This window comes from Mandrillus leucophaeus, unplaced genomic scaffold (genome assembly GCF_000951045.1).
Source record: "Mandrillus leucophaeus isolate KB7577 unplaced genomic scaffold, Mleu.le_1.0 Scaffold241, whole genome shotgun sequence".
Classification (NCBI taxonomy): domain Eukaryota; kingdom Metazoa; phylum Chordata; class Mammalia; order Primates; family Cercopithecidae; genus Mandrillus; species Mandrillus leucophaeus.
In genome coordinates, this window is record NW_012102488.1 from 2,122,828 (window position 1) to 2,140,008 (window position 17,181).

At 54.4% G+C, this 17,181-nt stretch overlaps 1 protein-coding gene across 8 annotated transcripts in view; it reads right to left on the bottom strand.

Annotated features, from left to right (window-relative positions):
* Window positions 1–17,181, bottom strand: part of LINGO1 (leucine rich repeat and Ig domain containing 1) — a 212,984-nt gene that overhangs the window by 74,491 nt on the left and 121,312 nt on the right. For 4 of the 8 annotated variants that reach the window (XM_011982679.1, XM_011982683.1, XM_011982684.1 and 1 more), the window contains one exon: window positions 6,627–6,808. The exons of 2 other annotated variants lie outside the window; for them this stretch is intronic. The gene's annotated coding sequence lies outside the window, so the exon portion shown is untranslated. Of the gene's footprint in view, window positions 1–6,626; window positions 6,809–11,836; window positions 12,015–12,256; window positions 12,362–17,181 lie in introns of those variants that run through there. 2 more of the 8 variants (XM_011982681.1, XM_011982680.1) reach the window with 2 other exon arrangements.

Genomic DNA, 17,181 nt, shown 5'->3' on the forward strand with positions numbered 1-17,181 from the left:
ACCTTTTAAGTAACTGCTCAGGTGTCATCCCTTCTGGAAACTCTCCCCAAACACTCCCCCACACTCCGCCTTCGTGGGCCCATTGCTCCTATAACATGTAACAGTGGTGACAGTCAACATTTAGGAAGTGCACACCATTCACTGAGGGCTGTGCAATGTGCCTTGCATTGTATTGACTCATTGAATCCTCCTAGCAACCCTCTGAGATAGGTTTATTATCATCTCATTTAACAGATGGGGAAACTGAGGTACAGAGCGGTTACATGACTTGCTCAAGCTCACACAGCCAGTAATTAGAAGGGGTAAGTGGACCTAGGCAGAGGATCCCATGCAGCCTTCTACTAGTGCTTAGGACATAGGGCTGGAAAGCCCTGGTCCCTGTACCTGCCAGGCCCCAAGACTGGCCTATGAACCCAAAGCTGGGATTTGCTTTCCCCGCAACCACTCCCCCACCTCTGCAGAACCTGGGCGCGGTGTAAGGTGCACCAGGGTCTGCTGGGGTCAGAAGCCAGCCTCCGTCCCCAGCCAGCCAGGACTAAATTAGGACCCTGAGGGCTGGTCTCCTGCGGAGGAGCTGGGCTGGGGGTGGGGACCAGCCCCAAAACAGCCAGCTGACCAGGGACTGCTAAGGAAAGGGATGGGTTTGTAGAGGTGCAGTCCCTCTCCAGGCAAGGACCCCAGTGACCTCCCATGCACCTACTGTGTGCCAGGCCCAGGGGTCAACTGGCCCAGGAAGCTAGGGCAAAGAGACTCCCCTGCCCTCCACGCAGCTGCCAAGTCAGACGCAGGGAGGCCAGGAGCCTAGAAGGGGCTGGGCAACAAGCTCAAGGCAGTGCCCAGGGAGGGCTCGGGGATCTGAGCGAGTGTGTACACTCTGGGTGAGTGTGCACAGGGTCTCCACGAAGGCAGTGGCACCTGGGTCCAGCCTAGAAGGATGGAGGGTGTGGGCAGATAGAGTGGGGGGAGGGAAGCTCCAGGGGCCAGAGGCAGCTTGAGCAAGGGCCTGGAGGGGGTGGCTGTGGGGAGTGGGGGTAAGAGTCATTGGTTGTGGCTGGAGCAAGGTGGGAGGCCGCAGGGGATGGGGTGGGTGGGCATGCTAGAGGCCTTTGGAGAAAGACGGAGGAGGAGCTGTGCCTCCAGCCCAGCAAGGAAGGCGTGAACTGCGGAGGAGGTAGCTTGCCCGAGATCTGAGGATCTGAGCTTGTCAGGCCAGCTCCGCCTTTGCAGTTAGCAGTGTGGCTATGGCCTACTTCCAGGACCTTGGCTCCCTCACCTGTGGACGAATAACCCAGCCTCACAGACTGCTGAGGGGACTAACTGAGATAGTGGTTTACGGCACCTGAAACCCAGGGAGGCAGTGGACATGTCTTGGGCATGGTGCTCCCTGGGGGGGGGTCTGCCTGTGTACCAGTGAACTTGTGTGCATGCACGCCCTTGAAGGCCTCCAGGTATTCAAACACATAGAATCCTTGTTTAAAGCATAACTTTAGGCAGAGTGCAGTGGCTCACACCTGTAATCCCGACAGTTTGGGAGGCTGAGGCGGGAGGATCACTTGAGGCCAGGAGTTCGAGACCAGCCTGGGCAACATAATAAGACCCTATCTTAAAAAAAAAAAAAAAAAAGCCAGGAATGGTGGTGCACCTGTAGTCCCAGTTACTCGGGAGGCTGAAGTGGGAGAATAACTTGAGCCCAGGAGGTTGAAGCTTCCGTGAGCCATGATCGCAACACTGCTCTCCAGCCTAGGTGACAAGACAGTGAGCCTCATTTTTAAAAAATAAATAAGTAAAAGTGTAAATTCAAGATAATAGGATTTCAGACTCTTCAATGCAGGAGGCAGAGCCCCATGATCCTGAGCAGGTCCCTACCCTCCCGGGGCCTGGGCTTCCCCAGGTGGGTGGTAGGCGGCTGTCTGGATGGCTTCTCCAGCCCAGCTATTTGGAATCAGCTGGAGCATGGCAGGAGGGGAATGGGTGTGAGTGCCTGGAAATCCACAGGGGTGGGACCCGGAGTGGGGAGGGGAGGGTGAAGGAGGCAGAAGATCCTCCTTCCTGGGCTAGTCCCAAGCCCTGAGTCTGTGGTCGGAGGCCTCAGCCTGATGTCCCGTCCCCCACCCAACTGAGGCCCTCCCCACTCCCCCTGCTCCGAGAACCTCAACTGTGCTGGAAGCCCTGCCCCAGCCCTGGATGCCAGGCTGACTGGCCCAGACTCCCCTGGCTGGCTCCCCTGCTCCCACTGATGCCCAGGCTATGTTCACCGAGGCGAGAGTGGAGGAGTCATAAAGAAGCCCCCAGCTCCTACTGCAAGTTCACCCCCAGCAATACCAGCGTGTAGGCCTGGGGGCAGGCAAGACTCGGGAGCATGCCCAGCCTTGCTATTTCAAGCCAAGGGGCATCAGGCAGTGCCTGTGCTTCTGTTTCTTCTTCCACGGAATGTATACACCTGCCTCCCTTGCAAGGTGTCATCATCAGCCCAGTGCCCCCACCATCAACCCTCTCACAGGTAAGTCCCTTGGTTCACCATGAGCTGAGGTGGTCTGGGGGGTCACAGTCAGTTATGCTGGGAGAACACTTACCCTAGACTCCCTAAACTGCCCATGGGCACCATCCTTGCCTCTTCGGGGACCCCATCGCAGCCCCCTCACTGGTCCCTGCCTCCAGCACCTCCATCTCCCACCTGTTGCCAGAGGAACACTCTGAATGCAGAGCCGTGTCCCTGCCAGTCCCCCGGGCCTCCCCCACCTCAGCTCTGATCACTTGGTGCTCTCATCACCTGTTTGCTTGTGCCCCCACTAGCCCTGTGAGCAGGGATTATAGCTGATTCATCTAGGCAATTCCAGAGCCTAGTGCAGGGCCTGGCACAGGAGTCTTGTCCAGAGAGAGCAGACTTGGCAGTGGGAATGGACAAACAGGGCCATTTACCCCTACTACCCTGGCACCTGCTTCTCTATTGGCATATTCACAACAATGCTGAGCTCAGTGTGGGGCCAGGGTCAGGACTCAGTGTAGGACCAGGATCAAGGTTAAGTCTGTTCAGGATCAGGGCTTAGTGTGAGGCTAGGATCAAGGCTCAGTGTGTGGCTGGGGTCTAGGGCTCAGTGTAGGACCAGGATCAAGGTTCAGTCTGTTCAGGATCAGGGCTCAGTGTGAGGCTTGAATCAAGGCTCTGTGTGTGGCTGGGGTCAGGGCTTAGTGTAGGACCCGAATGAAGGTTCAGTTGATTCAGGATCAGGGCTCAGTGTGAGGCTGGGATCAAGGCTCACTATGCAACTGAGATCAGGGCTCATTGTAGAACCAGTATCAAGGTTCTCTGTCCAGGACCAGGGTTTAGTGCAGGGCTGGGGTCAGGTCTTAATGAGGGACATTTTCTGTCCCCCACTGTGAAAAGCCCAGGACTCTCTACCACCTTACCCAGGGCTTTGAAAATAACATAACCTGCCCCCCAGGGGCCAGGGCCTGTCTCCTGAGCCCCTACTATGCGTGCCTTCTATCCTGGCTAGGCTGGTCCTATGCTCCACTCCAGGCAGCTATGCTGGGATTTCCAGATTCCCTCTGCCCTAGCAGAAGTGGCTCAAGCAGGGAAGCTCTTCCTTGCCTCCCCACCTAGCCTTCAAAAACACAGCGAGGACAGTCAGCCTTCTAGCGTGGATGCACTCCCAAGCCAAAGTGAAAAAGTGCTTTGTGGTTTTGTCAGATTTCCCAATTGTCCACCTACTGCCCCATTCGATTTGCCCAGGTGATCCAGTGCCAATGGAGGTAAATCCAGGTCTGGCTGAACAAGAAAGTGAAGGTGTTGGCTGGCACATGGCATTGAGATGCACAACCTAAAATACCTCCTCCTGTCACAGGGCCTGAAATCCCTTTTTTGAAAAAGAGAGAAGCAGAACAATGCTAGTCCTGACCTTTGGAAGGCATAGTGCACTGTCCTGGGGCCACCACCATCAGGCTTCAGTTTATCCTTGCGGACAGGCTCAGCCCAGTGGCTCCTTGCTTTTAAGCCACGCTTGCTGACTCTCCTGTCTGAGACCTCCATCCTGGTTCAGTTTTCAGCTCTCCGAGGGCATGGGCTGTTGGAACCCTGGCCCCGGGTGACCCAGGTTTGACCCAGGCCTACTCACTTACAAACCTCAGAAACAACGGCCAATTCAGAGACTGGCCTGGATGGGCATCAGAGCTGCGCTTGCCTCTGAAGACAGCAGGGCCAGGGCAGGAGGTGGCACCTGTTCCTGAGCCCCCCACACACCCAGCCAAGCCCCCCACTGTATCTGCTACTCTCAAGCAGAGGGTCAAGTTGGTCTGCTGGCAAGACACATGGCTCTCATTTTAATTAATTAAAGAAAAATCTAATCACTGCATTAAACTTCTCATTACTCCACTTGAATACCCGTTAAGTAAATGTAATTACCAGAGGATTGGGTTTCCCAGCCTTTTTCATTAGCTTCTGATAAGATGGGGAGAGGGAGGGAAGAGGGCGGGCAGCAGAACAATGCTAGTCCCGGCCCTCGGAGGGCAGAGTGAGCACTGTACTGGGGTCACCGCGGCAGGCTTCAGTGTTCCTTGGGGACAGGCTAAGCCCTGGGCCTGGGGGAGATCCCCCAACCCGAGCTGCCCCTAGGAAGGCAAGGGCCCAGCATTTGGCTGCAGTCAGCACTGAATGCTTCGTTTCCCACCACTGTTGGTTATTTATACCCCATCTCCCTCCGAAAGAATTGGAGGCTGCTGAGAACAACAGAAGCAGCACATGCTGAAACACAGAGGAAGAAAACAGGACAAAGCAACAATGAGAAAGAAGAAGCCAGAGACAAGGTTATTAAGCAACTGCATGCCACAGCATCCTGGGCACTTATCAGAAATGGGCCACAAACCGACTATGAGCTTCCTGGCAGTCAAGACAAAGACAGCAATGCACTTCGGTGCTGGGATGCAGGGACCAGCAGAGTATGCATGAGGAAATGCACACTGGGCCTTGGTCTTTCATCTGTGAAAAGGGTGGAGCTGGAAGATGGACTAATGCAGAAAACCACGGGCTGGGGGAACTACAGGTGAAGGTTCAGAGGAGAAGCAGCAGAGGTGGAGGGCAAGTGCAGAGCCTGGGTGTGGAAGAGGTTTCTCCAAAGGAGGGGCCAAGGTCCCATACCATCACCAGCCCCCTGTGGTAGAAGGCACCGGCACTCTGAGGCAGGAGGAGCAAAAACCAGAGGAGACAACACACTCAGGAGGCCCAGAACTGGCCAGGCTGGGACACAGGCTCCGCCTCCCTGCGCTAAAGGGTGGGCTGCCCAGACGCCCTCTATGGCCGGTGCATCACCCTGTTCTCCAGCTGCCCTGAGGGTGGGCTGCTGCAGCTCAATGCTCCCCCTTTTCTAGAGAACTGCCCTCCACAAATGGGGGCCACCTCACCTGGGCAATCCAGGCCCTCCCATGGGTGGCTCACTGCCAATGACTGATTGATACAGGGGCCCAAAAGCCCGACCTCCTTGTGGGGGGTGGGAAGGGTAATTCTGTGGGTGAATTATGCTCCAGGATTCCCTGGACCAGCCCAAGGCCCAACTTTGCCTGTGTTATCATTCCTACCCCAATCTCTTCTCTTCCTCCCTTTCCCTGAGGCCCTGCCCTCAATACAGCTCGTGTATGCAAATCCTTGTCTCGGCTTCTGCCTGTAAGGATTCTGATCAACAATACACGCTGGCAGCTCCTTCCAAGTTCAAAAAAAGGAAAGAAACAAACAGAAAAACCAAACCGGCGATGTCCCAAACTTCCTGGAGAGGGAAGCAAGAAGGAGAAGGGAACAAGGATTTACTGAGAAACTGCCAGATGTCAGTCCTTTCTGTACATCATCTCAGGCAGTTCTCTCAGCACCCCTCCAGGTGAGGTTCATTATCAGGTGAGAAAACTGAAGCTCAGAGAGACATAGAGATTTGTCCAAGGACACACAGCACGTCCACATCCATCTATGACACCATCTAGAATGATTATTTGTTATTTGCCTTCCCTAGTTGGGGAGGAGTCTCCCTTCTCCTGTCAGCAGGATCCCAAAATTCCTTTGGGAAACACTCATCCCTCATTCCTGGTCACATGGTTGGGGAAGGACAGACCGTGACCCCCCGCCCATCAGTGTTTCTAAGTCCTGTGGACTCAGTTAAAGGTTCAGAATGAGCTGAATGCTGCCAATAGGACCCTGAGATCAACTCGAGGACTTCTATTTGTTCTATCAGGGAAGATTTTGTCTCCACCCCCAACCCTAGATCTAAACCTACAAGCATGTTACCCCAGAAACTGCTGCCAGGCATCTTTTGACTATATCATGCCAAATGCCACTAAGCATGGAGCCATCATCAAGGAGAGGAATGAAGGAATACAGACAAAAACTAGGTTCTGGTTACACCATTTGAACCACTGGATCAAGCCCTGCCTGAAGCCCATATTACCACCAAACACTTTGGTTACATAAGCTGATAACTTCATTTTAATGAAATAGGGTTTGTTTTAGTTTTTGTTTTTTGCTACTTACAATCAAAGGGATCCTGACAGATACAGTGTACAGAAAGGTATCCCTTTTGTTCTAGGGACCAAGAAGGCTTGGATATCCCCAGGAGCCAGGGAATGGGTAGAGGGGGGATGCCACCTACCCTGACTGCTGCTGTGTCCCGCTGGGTCCCAAAGCTTGAGGAGTCCCCTTGGCCCAGACTGTGGTCAGGAGTAGACTTGGGAGCTGGTCCAGGAGCTGGATAGAGTCGGAACCCTGGAGATGCAGGCTGAAGGCTGTGTAGCCCCGCAGACTCAGGGTAGCCAGGTCATGGTCATAAGATCCCTAGAAAAGAAGAGAAACAAGAGTGAGTGGTAGGGTTCACAAGGGGCCCGAGGGGTACCGGAGGTAGGACAGATGGTGGCCACACCTTGGTGAAGGTGAGACCAAAGGAAGATCCCTGGAAGCATCTCTAGACCAGCACTGTTCAACAGAACTTTCCACCATGATGACAGTGTTCTGCCTCTGCACTGTCCAATACGGCAGCCACCGTCACATGTGGATATTGCAATGTGAATAGTGTGATTAAAAACTGATTTTTAATTTTGTTTTAATTTAATTAATTTACATTTAAATCTAAACAGCCACATGTAACCAGTGGCTACCACACTGGACAACACAGCTCTGGATCAACCCTTGCCTCCTGGCCATGGTACACGGGAAAAACTGAGGTCCAGAGAGGAGAAGGGATTTGCCCGAGGTCACACAGTGAGAGGGTGGCAAAGGCAAACACAGTTCCTCCAACTCCTGGCCCTGATCCTCCATAGTACCCACTGCCCTTCCCATCATGGCCTCGTGTTTTCCCATCATGCTCATCACTAGCAGAGTGTCCTGCTGTCCTGATATCCACGCTGCCATGAGTTGGGCTGTCCCTGGGGAAAGGAATGTCCCTGGGGAAGGGTGTCAGGCCACCCTTGAAGGGACCTGCCTCCTCCAGCCACTGCCACTGGACCCTCCCTCAGCCCCCCTAGCAAAGCAGCCCCAGTGAATGTCCTGAGATTGTCCCGGAAAACTGTCGCTCAGAGGGGAAGCCTCTTGGGCAAAGAGTCGTTATTTATAACAGAAGACACTGCAGGCTGCCTAAACACTCCACAATAGAGATGACGGAGTGATTCACGGCACCCCTGCCAAGAGAGTAGTACACAGCCATTAAAAACGATCAACGAAGAGGCCGGCAGTGATGCTGAGTAATGTTTCCGTGACAATAATGAGGTGGAAAACTGAGAAATGGGTGCAGGTGGGGGTTGGGTTGCGGGGTGTACGAGGCCCACTCCCATCTGTCACCCTCACCCACGCTGCAGCATCGTAGGGTCCAGATTACAGACCCGCTTTACAGGAGGAGTGGGGGCTTAGAGAAAGCAACCACATGCGTGCTCCTGGCTCCATGGAGAGTGTGGGCAGAGTGGGGCTTGAACCCTTGATTTCTGATGCCAAAGACAGACTTCTACAGCTGCCCTTTGTGCTATGATGGCAGCATTACGGCTGCCCTTTCCTTCTTACTTACTCGTCTTTTGTAAACACATATGTACATCATACTTATTAAGTGCCAGGAACCTTCCTCAGCCCTTGACAAATTAAAAGTTAACTCATGGAATCTGTAAAACTGGGTGAAGGAACAATGACTACCTCCATTGTTTGGAGAAGGAAAATGAGGCACAGAGAGATTAAGTAACCTGGGGCCACTTCTACTTCCCAAATATTCTGCAAGGTCTAGTACTGCCATTACAGGAAGAGGATAAGGGGGCAGAGAGGGAGTGGCTGTTGCCTGGAGGAGTGGAAAAACAGATGGAGAGTTTTCCTCCTTTTTAATTTCATGGCAAATCTTTTTTATGGCAATTGAACGGAAAAAGTTCAAGAAGTAAAATAAATGTAGCAAGGAAAAGGTTTTTTTTTTTAAAAAACAAGCACACAAACAAAAATGAAAACTTATCAGATTGAAGTCACGGATGCATCCGACAGACCTCGACTGTGAATGTAATACACCTCCCAGCAGCAAAACTCATGTCCCTAGGCTTTTCTGCCAATGTCCTGACCTGGGACCACTCCCTCCTGCCTGGGTGAGATCCTCACCTCCAAGGGCAGCAGGGAGCAGCCCTGGGCAGAGGTAAACTTCAATAAACACCTCCGGGCTCCGTCCCGCCTCCGAGCCCCCTGCTGCCTGCAGTGCTCCAGCCACCGGCAAGCACTGAAACTCAGCACACCATGGCGTCCAGGCCTCTGCCTCTAGCCCCAGCCAGCCCCATTCCATAGGTGGAGCCATGGAGGCCCAAAAGGCGAAAGACTAGACCAGAGGTCACACTGCTACTGAACACGAAATGCCTGTGTGTGTGCTTATGAGTGTGCATGAACACGGCCCACAGGGACATGTGTGTCTCCCACGCATGCGGTGCTTCAGGCCCAGGTGATTAAAAGGACAGGTGATCCCCAGCTTACACACCCACGTGCACGTGTGCACACACATACATGCACACACAAAACTGTCATATCATTAACTGCTACTACAGCCACAATGGCATCATCTGCTATTTCTTCCTATTTCTTGTTTTCTGTGTTATTTTTCATTCAAGCATCAAATACTTATTCAGCACTTACTATACGCTAGGTATATTATAGGGGCTAGGATTCACTGGGGTACAACACAGACAAGTTTGGTACTCTCATGGGAACAGGGGATACCGATGATAAACAAATAAGCAACTAAACAAGATAATTCCAAAGAGTGACAGGCAATAACAATCATAAAACCTGGTAATGTGAAAGAGAAGACTTGGGCTGGGGCTGGTGGGTTACTCAAGCTAGAGGGGCAAGGAAGGTCTTTCTGAAGCAGTCACATTGGAATTTATTCTGTGGGAAATGAAGCTGCAGCAGGAGGCTGGGGCCCTGAGGGCCAGGGTAAGCGCTTTGGATTTCATCCCAAACGCAATGAAAAGTAACTGGAGGGTTTTAACCAGGGAAGTGCTATGATGTTTTCCTCATTGTCTGGAGCTGCCAAGTGGAGACTGAACTCAAGGGCATCAGGCCTGGGGCAGAGGACCAGTGTCACAATCGCCCGAGGACAAGGAGACAGCCTTAACCAGAGGGATGGCACAGAGAGGGAGGAAACAGACAGATTCAGGCAGTGTGTTGTGGCAGAACCAACTGGTTGATGAGTTGGATGTGAGGGGGTGGGGGTAAGAAAAGGAGAGTAATGAAGGAAGACTCGTAGAGCTTCTACCATAGACAGGGACTGCTTTCACAACCAGACCCCACCCCTCAAGAAGCCTCAGGGGCCTGATCAGGACTTCCAGTCTCTGACGAAGGGACTTGGCATGTGTGTGTCCAGACAGCAGAGCTAGGCCTAAGAAGAAAAGATTCCAGAGAGACAGATCTCTGTTCAGCATGAGAAGCAGTGAGCTTCCTGTCCCTGGAGGTATGCAAGCAGAGGTCTGGGGACCATGTGGGTTGGGTGGGGATTTGCACTAAAAGGGGAGGTTGATTTCTGCCATGAGTTTCTTTAATTCTGTCAATACATGAATCAGGGCTAGATTGCATGGATTGAAGCAGGTGTTATAGAGAGTCAAGGGAAGGCAAGGTAATGTCCAGCATATAGTTATTATTATTATTATTAGGACTTTACAGATCACAGAACGCTCCCACCGATTCTCTACCTGGATCTGAAGCCCACGCTGTGAGGCAGGTAGGGCATCATGATCAGCCTAATCTAGCAGATGAGGAAACAGGCCCAGCGAGGGAGTGGGCTCAGCCCAGGGTTCCACAGCACATCAGCCTCAACCCTCTGTGGCCTCACACCTATGGACCTTCTCCTCCCTCATCCCCAGCACCCCTGCCCTGGAAGATGCAGGATCTTCCCACTCCACCCAGGCTTCCATCCAGCTGCCAAGACTCCCATCCCTGGAGGTTAGAGGCATTCTTTGCCCTCTGCCCCAAAACTTGGGAGAGGGTCTCAGCCTAGAAGATTTCCCCCCTGGTTACACAGGCCCTGATCCTCCACTCTGTCCCCTTTACCCCTGGTGGTTTTACCACAGCCCCTTAAGTTGGTTCCTTCAAATTAGAGCAGTATCAAATACTAGGCTTTGCCCAGAAATGAAATAAAGTAGGGTCCCTCCCACGAGGCATCGTTCTTCCCCCACACCTACGGCTGCTGTGGGCCAGGGGCAACCAGAACCCACCTGACCACCTTCTGACCACCTTCCCCTTTCCTACTAGACAGGCAGAGAGGGCACCTGGGCAGGTGGGAGTGTCAGGAGGTAGGGTCTCCCCGGGGGGCCTGGGATTGCCAGGTGGGGAAGCTGCCACCTACTGGCACTACATCGTACACTGAACACTCGGGATAATCTTTTTTATTTTTTGATTTTTGACCAGCAGTTTGCCCTGACAGACCCCAGGATAGTCTTGAGGGCCAAGTGGGAGCATCTCACTCTTCAGGTGAGGCAGTGAAAGCTTGGATAGATTAAAGAACTTGTCCAAATTCGAAATATTAAATGGAAAGAAACAGCTTATAAGTGCTGGAGCCAGAATTTGAACCCAGGGCCGACTGATTCCAAAGATCCGGTGCCATCCCCTGCTCCCTGCTGCCTCGTGGAAGTGCCAGGCAGTTCGAAGAGGCAGCCCGGTGAGCAGATGGGGTGGGCAGGGGGAGGCAGAGAGAGGCGGCGGTTGTAGGGTGGGAGGGAGAAGGCGAGACAAAGAAAGGACAAAGAGAGCAGCAGAAACAGCTGAATCGACAGGGGAACCTGCAGGGGCCAGAAGGCGGCAGCTCTGGAAGCCACCCTCCTGGTCAATGCAAGGCTCACAAGGCCACCCCGGTGCCATCTGCCCCTCAGATCTAGCCACTAGTGTTACCTGGGCTCATCTCCAGATGCCCAGGCCCAAGGAGCCCCCAATCATTGAGAGTGCTCCGCAGTCATTAAAGGCATCCCCTACTCGTTGAAGGGCACAGGTCAGGCCCCTGTGGGCCAGTCCTGGGGCAGGGAAATGGGTTGGGGGAGTAGAGGGGCCAGCTCTGGCCCTGGGCAAGGGCATCTGCCCAGCCTCCCCCTGCCCCAGCCTGGCTGGAGTGTTCAGCTGCCCAGGCTGCCCACCATGCCGGCCAATCTGTGGCTGAGCTCTGGGCTGGCCAGGTGTTCCCAAGTCCGGCTGGCAGCCCAGCACCATCAGCCTGTCCCCAGAGCATGCAAGGTTTAAGCAACAGCCTTTCCACTGAACATTTTCGAAGAAAAATATCTTTTTTTTTTTTTCTTCTGAAGAGAGAAAAAGGGAGGGAGGTGGAAACTGGCAAGGGAGGAGGAGAGAAGGAGGGAGGGAGAAACCTACCCCATCATTGCAGTCAAGGTCACAGGCACCGGCACGGGGCGGGCTGGGCAAGGAGCCTTTAATCTGGGAGTTCAGGCTGAGGAAACTACACGCTTGAAGCCGGAGTACATTACTGCCCTGAATGATCTGTCGGCTTCTATTAGGCTAAATATCTCTGTATAATGGGGAATTATCCTCTGAAGAGGCAAACTGCCGGCCTCTCCAGGGAGGGGGCGGTGGGAACCTCGCATCGTGAGGGCTCTCCCACGGTGGGGCGGGGGGAGCAGGACCGACTCAGAAAGCCAACCCAGTCCCACACCCCCACCCTGGAGAGTCACAGCCAGCAGCTGCTTTGATGTTTGTGGCGGGTGCCCGCCTCCCTTCCTTCCTCCCCGGACTCTTCCCTTCCTCCCTTCATATGAGCCTGGAATGATGCCAGACCCGGGTGTAGCCCTGACAAGGCCACTGGTCAGCCAGGTGACCCCAGGCAAGTCTCTGAGCCTCTTGGAATCTCTGTTTTCCTGTCTGTTAGATGGAGTTAATAATACCCGCCCGAAGGCTGGCCGTGCCGGGGGTGAGCGTGAGGCTGGCATGGAGCCCAGCACAGAGTGGACATCCTGCTCTGCCCACCGCGGAAGGCCCCCCATCCTCCTCATCCTCACTGGCTCACCCAGGGCACCACCACCTCCTCCAGGAAACCCTCCCTGCCTCCTATCTCGGGGTGTCTCCCACCCTGGGCACCTACAGCCAGAACCCCACCTCCGGGCCCTCCGTTTCCAGTGGCTGAGTAGGAGCCTCAGTTTTAGGAGATCCCCCTGAGCAGAACGGACCCCTCCTCATCTTCCAAACCCCCACCCACACACTCAGAACTGGGCACCCGGGCCTGCCCCAATTTGTGGGCTTGGAGGCAGGGGTTAGGGTGGCACCACAGGCATGGGTGGGGCCCACAGAGGGGTGACACTCATGGGAAGGCGATCAGCACCAGGGTAGCTGGGCCAGGAAGCCAGAAATCCCAGGACAGGGGTCTGCAAGAGCAGGGTAATAGCTGAACCATCAGCAGGACTGGCTAAGGCACAAGGCAGGGCTTGGGGCCAGGTCAGAGGAGCAGAGAGGTGGGCAGGAGCTTGAAGCTGCAGTGAGCTGTGATCATGCCACTGCATTCCAGCCTGGGCAATAGAGCTGGGGCTCAGTGCCAGGTTCCTGGTGCAGGGCAGTGTAGGGGCTGGAGCAGTTCAGGCCAGGAAAGGTCTTGGGGGTCAGGCGGGGGCAGAACTGACCTGTGCGTGTGGGCATGAGGGTCAGATGATGGTGGCAGGGTGGGGATCAGGGTACCAGGTGACAAGGTTCTGCAGACCCCAGACTCTGTTCTCAGGGCTCCTGTGCTACCCTCAACCTGTAGTGAATCCCCGGAACGGTTCAGAACCCCTTGCTGCAGATGCAGCCACTGCTGTTGCAGGGCCTGCGGGTGGGGGCAATTCCAGGGCAAGACGCCTAGAGCCCAGTGGGACACACAGAAAGGAAGTCACCTCTAGGACAGGTCAGAGGCACACTGTGTTACCCACTCCCCTCAGTAGGCCCATAGGTCCAGCCCAGAGTTCCCACAGCCTGGGGGAGCTGCCAGTTCACTCATTCACTCACTCGTTTATTCAGCAAATGCCCTCTAATGCTTTCTGTGAACTAAGAGTACAAACACACCTGAGCAGGGTGTGGGGTGGAGCGCAGGAAGGTGAGAGATGACAACTTGGGGGCTGTGTGAGAGCAGGAGCCTGAGGGGCTGTGGAAACAGGGTAGGGGGCATCTGATCCAGGGCTGGGGTTTGGGAAAGGCTTCCAGGGTGAAAGGATCTTTGAAGGGGTATTAAAGGAAAACGAGTTGGGTTTGGAAGCAGTGGGGAAGGGCACCGCAGACGACCCCAGTGACAAAGCCCAGTGGCTGGAGAGGGAGACCGCCCCCTCCTTCAGGCAGGGCCTAGCAGGCACCACACAGGGTGGAGCTCTTATCCTAGGAGCCAGCAGGAGCCTGAAGTTCTAAGTGGAGAGTACCCAGGGTCCGGATTCGTGCTTCAGAAACATCATTCCAGCTGCCACCTGGGGGAGGATAGATTTCAGGCAGGCGGAAGGACAGGAGGAAGTGAGTTAGGAATGAGGCAGTGGCCAGGGGAGAGGTGGGGTACAGCAATAGAGACGAGGGCGGATGAGGGAGGGATCTGGGAGGCGGAAACTGCAAAGTGAGGGCGGCGGTTATAATCCACAGTGCCAGCGTCCCACTGAGCATCCCCCACGCCTTCTGTCCAAACAGCATCTTTAACTCTGTAAAAAATCCATTAGTTACTTTGATCTGCACAACAACACTCAGGTGAGGCAGCCAGGCCAGGAATTCATTGCTTACTTAGTTCATTAATTCAACAGGCATGTGTGGAGTGCCTACTACGTTCCAGGCACCATTCTGGCCCACCCAACACAAGGAAAAACTAAGACTCACAGATGCTGCCCGAGTTCCACAGGGGTGACCAGGACCTGCTACTGGTTTGGGAACCCAGATGCCCTGCATATTTGGGGAAGGGGTGGGGTCACACGCCAAGCAGGAGCTGTGGAAAGGGAATGCCTGACAGTGGGGCTGGCTCATGGCCCTCCAGGGCAGGGATGAGTCTCAGTCTGGAGGAGAAGTACCTCTTCCTCCAAGGTGGGCATGGGAAACCAGAGAGACACAGTGGGGTGGAAGGAAGCACAGTCGGGGGGGAAAGGCTGACCTCCACGGGCTGGAGGCTGGAAAGGGTGAGGGGACACAGATCAGGAATGGCAGGGCCATTAGGCCTAGCAGACTGTGGGTAGGGCCAGAGGGTGAGAAGGGTTGGGTGAGCACAGCAGGAGGATTGGGAGTGGGGCTGCCTCCTCGAAAGTGCTTGCAGGGAGAGGGGAGAGGTGGAGGCAAAGTCCCTGAGTCCCTACGGACGACAGCAGGCCCCTGGACTGCCCTAGTGGGTGCCCCGTGCAATGGCCTCAGGCTGCTCTGTGCTAAATGGGGGGCTAAGGAGCCAAGAGAAGGAAGAACTTCCTCGGAGGTGGCTCCCAAGGGCCCAGGGATGTGTCAGGACAGACCAAGGGCAGCCTGACTGCCTCCTGAGCTCACTCACACTGCCAGGACAGGAGCTGCTGGTCAACTCCTCGTCTCCGTTCCCCCAAGTCCAGCCCTATCTATCCCCAACATTAGCATTCACTGCTGAGGACCTTGGTAGTCCCCTTGCTTCCCTGGGCCCCCCTCTCTTCATCAGCAAACTGGGGTGGCTCCCACCTCACCAATGGTCAGGAAAGCACTAGCCCAGACCCTGCACACAGTAAGTACATACTAACCGTCATCCCTACACACAGTAAGTGCATACTAACCATCATCCCCTGCACACAGTAAGCACATACTAACCATCATTCCCGCACACAGTAAGCGCATACCAACCATCATTCCCACACAGTAAGCGCATACTATCATTCCCGCATACAGTAAGCACATACCAACCACCATCTGCACACAGTAAGTGCATACCAACCATCATTCATGCACACAGTCAGCACATACCAACCATCATCCCCACACACAGTAAGCACATACCATCATCTGCACACAGTAAGTGCATACTAACCATCATCCATGTACATAGTTAGCACATACTGTCATCCGCACACAGTAAGCACATATTAACCATCATCCCCATACACAGTAAGTGCATACTAGCTGTCATCTCTGTGCATAGTAAGCACATACTAACCATCATCTCTGCACACAGTAAGCACATACTAACCATCATTTCCCCCCTCCACCTCCCTGGTGACAGGACCCCTTGGAGCCCAGTCCTCAGCATTCCCCATGTCTCAAACACACTAAGCGCTCAATTAACTTTATGGGCTGAGTTTACCTGCTAACCAGCTGTTAGCAATATGACCAGGTCAGAATTCTGCCCATTGGACCCGGTAGGGAAGGGGCTGAGAGGAAGGACTTGGCAGACACCACAGGGGGCAGGAAAGGAATCAGCAGAGGTCAAGGTAACAGGGGTGGCAGAGGCCCTGCTGTCACCACACACGGTAGCATTCTCAGTCTTTCAGGAGGCAGCTGGGGAGCCAGCAGAGGGGAGGGCTGAGGGCAGGGCACTCCCAGGTAGAGGGTCCCTGGGCAGATCAGCCTCCTGCCCATCAAACCTGCTCTAGGCCTCCTCAGGGCACCTTCAGCCCTGAGAGCTGCTCCCCTCAACACACCTCTCCCCACCTTGAAATCTATCCCACTGTCTACCAAGCTCTCCCCTAACAAGAGCATTGCAGAGAAATTGAAAAAAGTCAAAAGGAGTTGCCTACTCCGGGAGAAGGGGCAGAGCTGGGAAGATTCACAGAGGTGGCAGCTTTTCAACTGTGTGGGCCTCACCTAGCCCCTCTGTGAAATGGGAGTGCTCTACTATGATGACAACAACTCTTACTACTACTGCTACTAATAGGTAAAGCATTTCGGGCACATACCCTGTGCCAGGCTCTGTGTGAGTACTCTGTGCTCAGAGAAACCGAGGCAGAGCTGAAGCCAAACCTGACCCTCCTAAACTCAGTTTGGGCAGACTGGCTGGCGGAGGGGGTGACTGGGGTCTGAGCCTTGGGCCAGCTGCAGGCAGGGTGAAAGGTGGGGTCAGTGTTACCAGTGGTCAAAGTCTCCGAGTTGTATTACTCCAAGTGTTTTTCACATCACTGCAAGTAGCTGCTCCTGCTAAACCTGGGTGAGCAGGGGTGGGCGGGGGAGGGAATCTTCCAGAACCAAGCCAGAGGCAGCAAGGTCAGGGGTTAAGGATAGCTGCAGCAGCTCAGCTTGGTCCCCTCACAGTGTTAAAAACACTGGTGCTATGTGCGGCCTGCTACTCGCAGTGTCCCTCTTCCTGTCTTCCACAGGACAACCTCACCCATGTGCCAGGCTTCAGCCCTTGGTCTAAACAGGCAGGGGTGGGTGGGAGGTCCGCATCACCATGGAAGAGGGACCAGGGCAGGAGAAGAGTGGCAATGTCCTCTGCTATGCGTACTCCTACACTGAAACCGCACACGGTGGGATAGGTGTTCTTATTCCCACTTGACAGATGAGGAAACTGAGGCTCTGAGGCATATGTTCCTTGCCCAAGGACAGGGGAAATGACAGAGCTGGGATGCACACCTAGCACTGTCTGGTTCTAAAGGACAAGGAGATGCCAAAGGCTGAAAGGTGAATGACACAGGAGTTGGGATGCATCTCAAACAGATAACCAACAGGCCTGGGGGGGTCTCTTGGGGGGAACCCTTCCTGGCTGTCCTCTCAGTGGCTGCAGGTCGTCCCAAGCCCAGGGCCAAGGTGGTCTGGCAGGCTGAGGA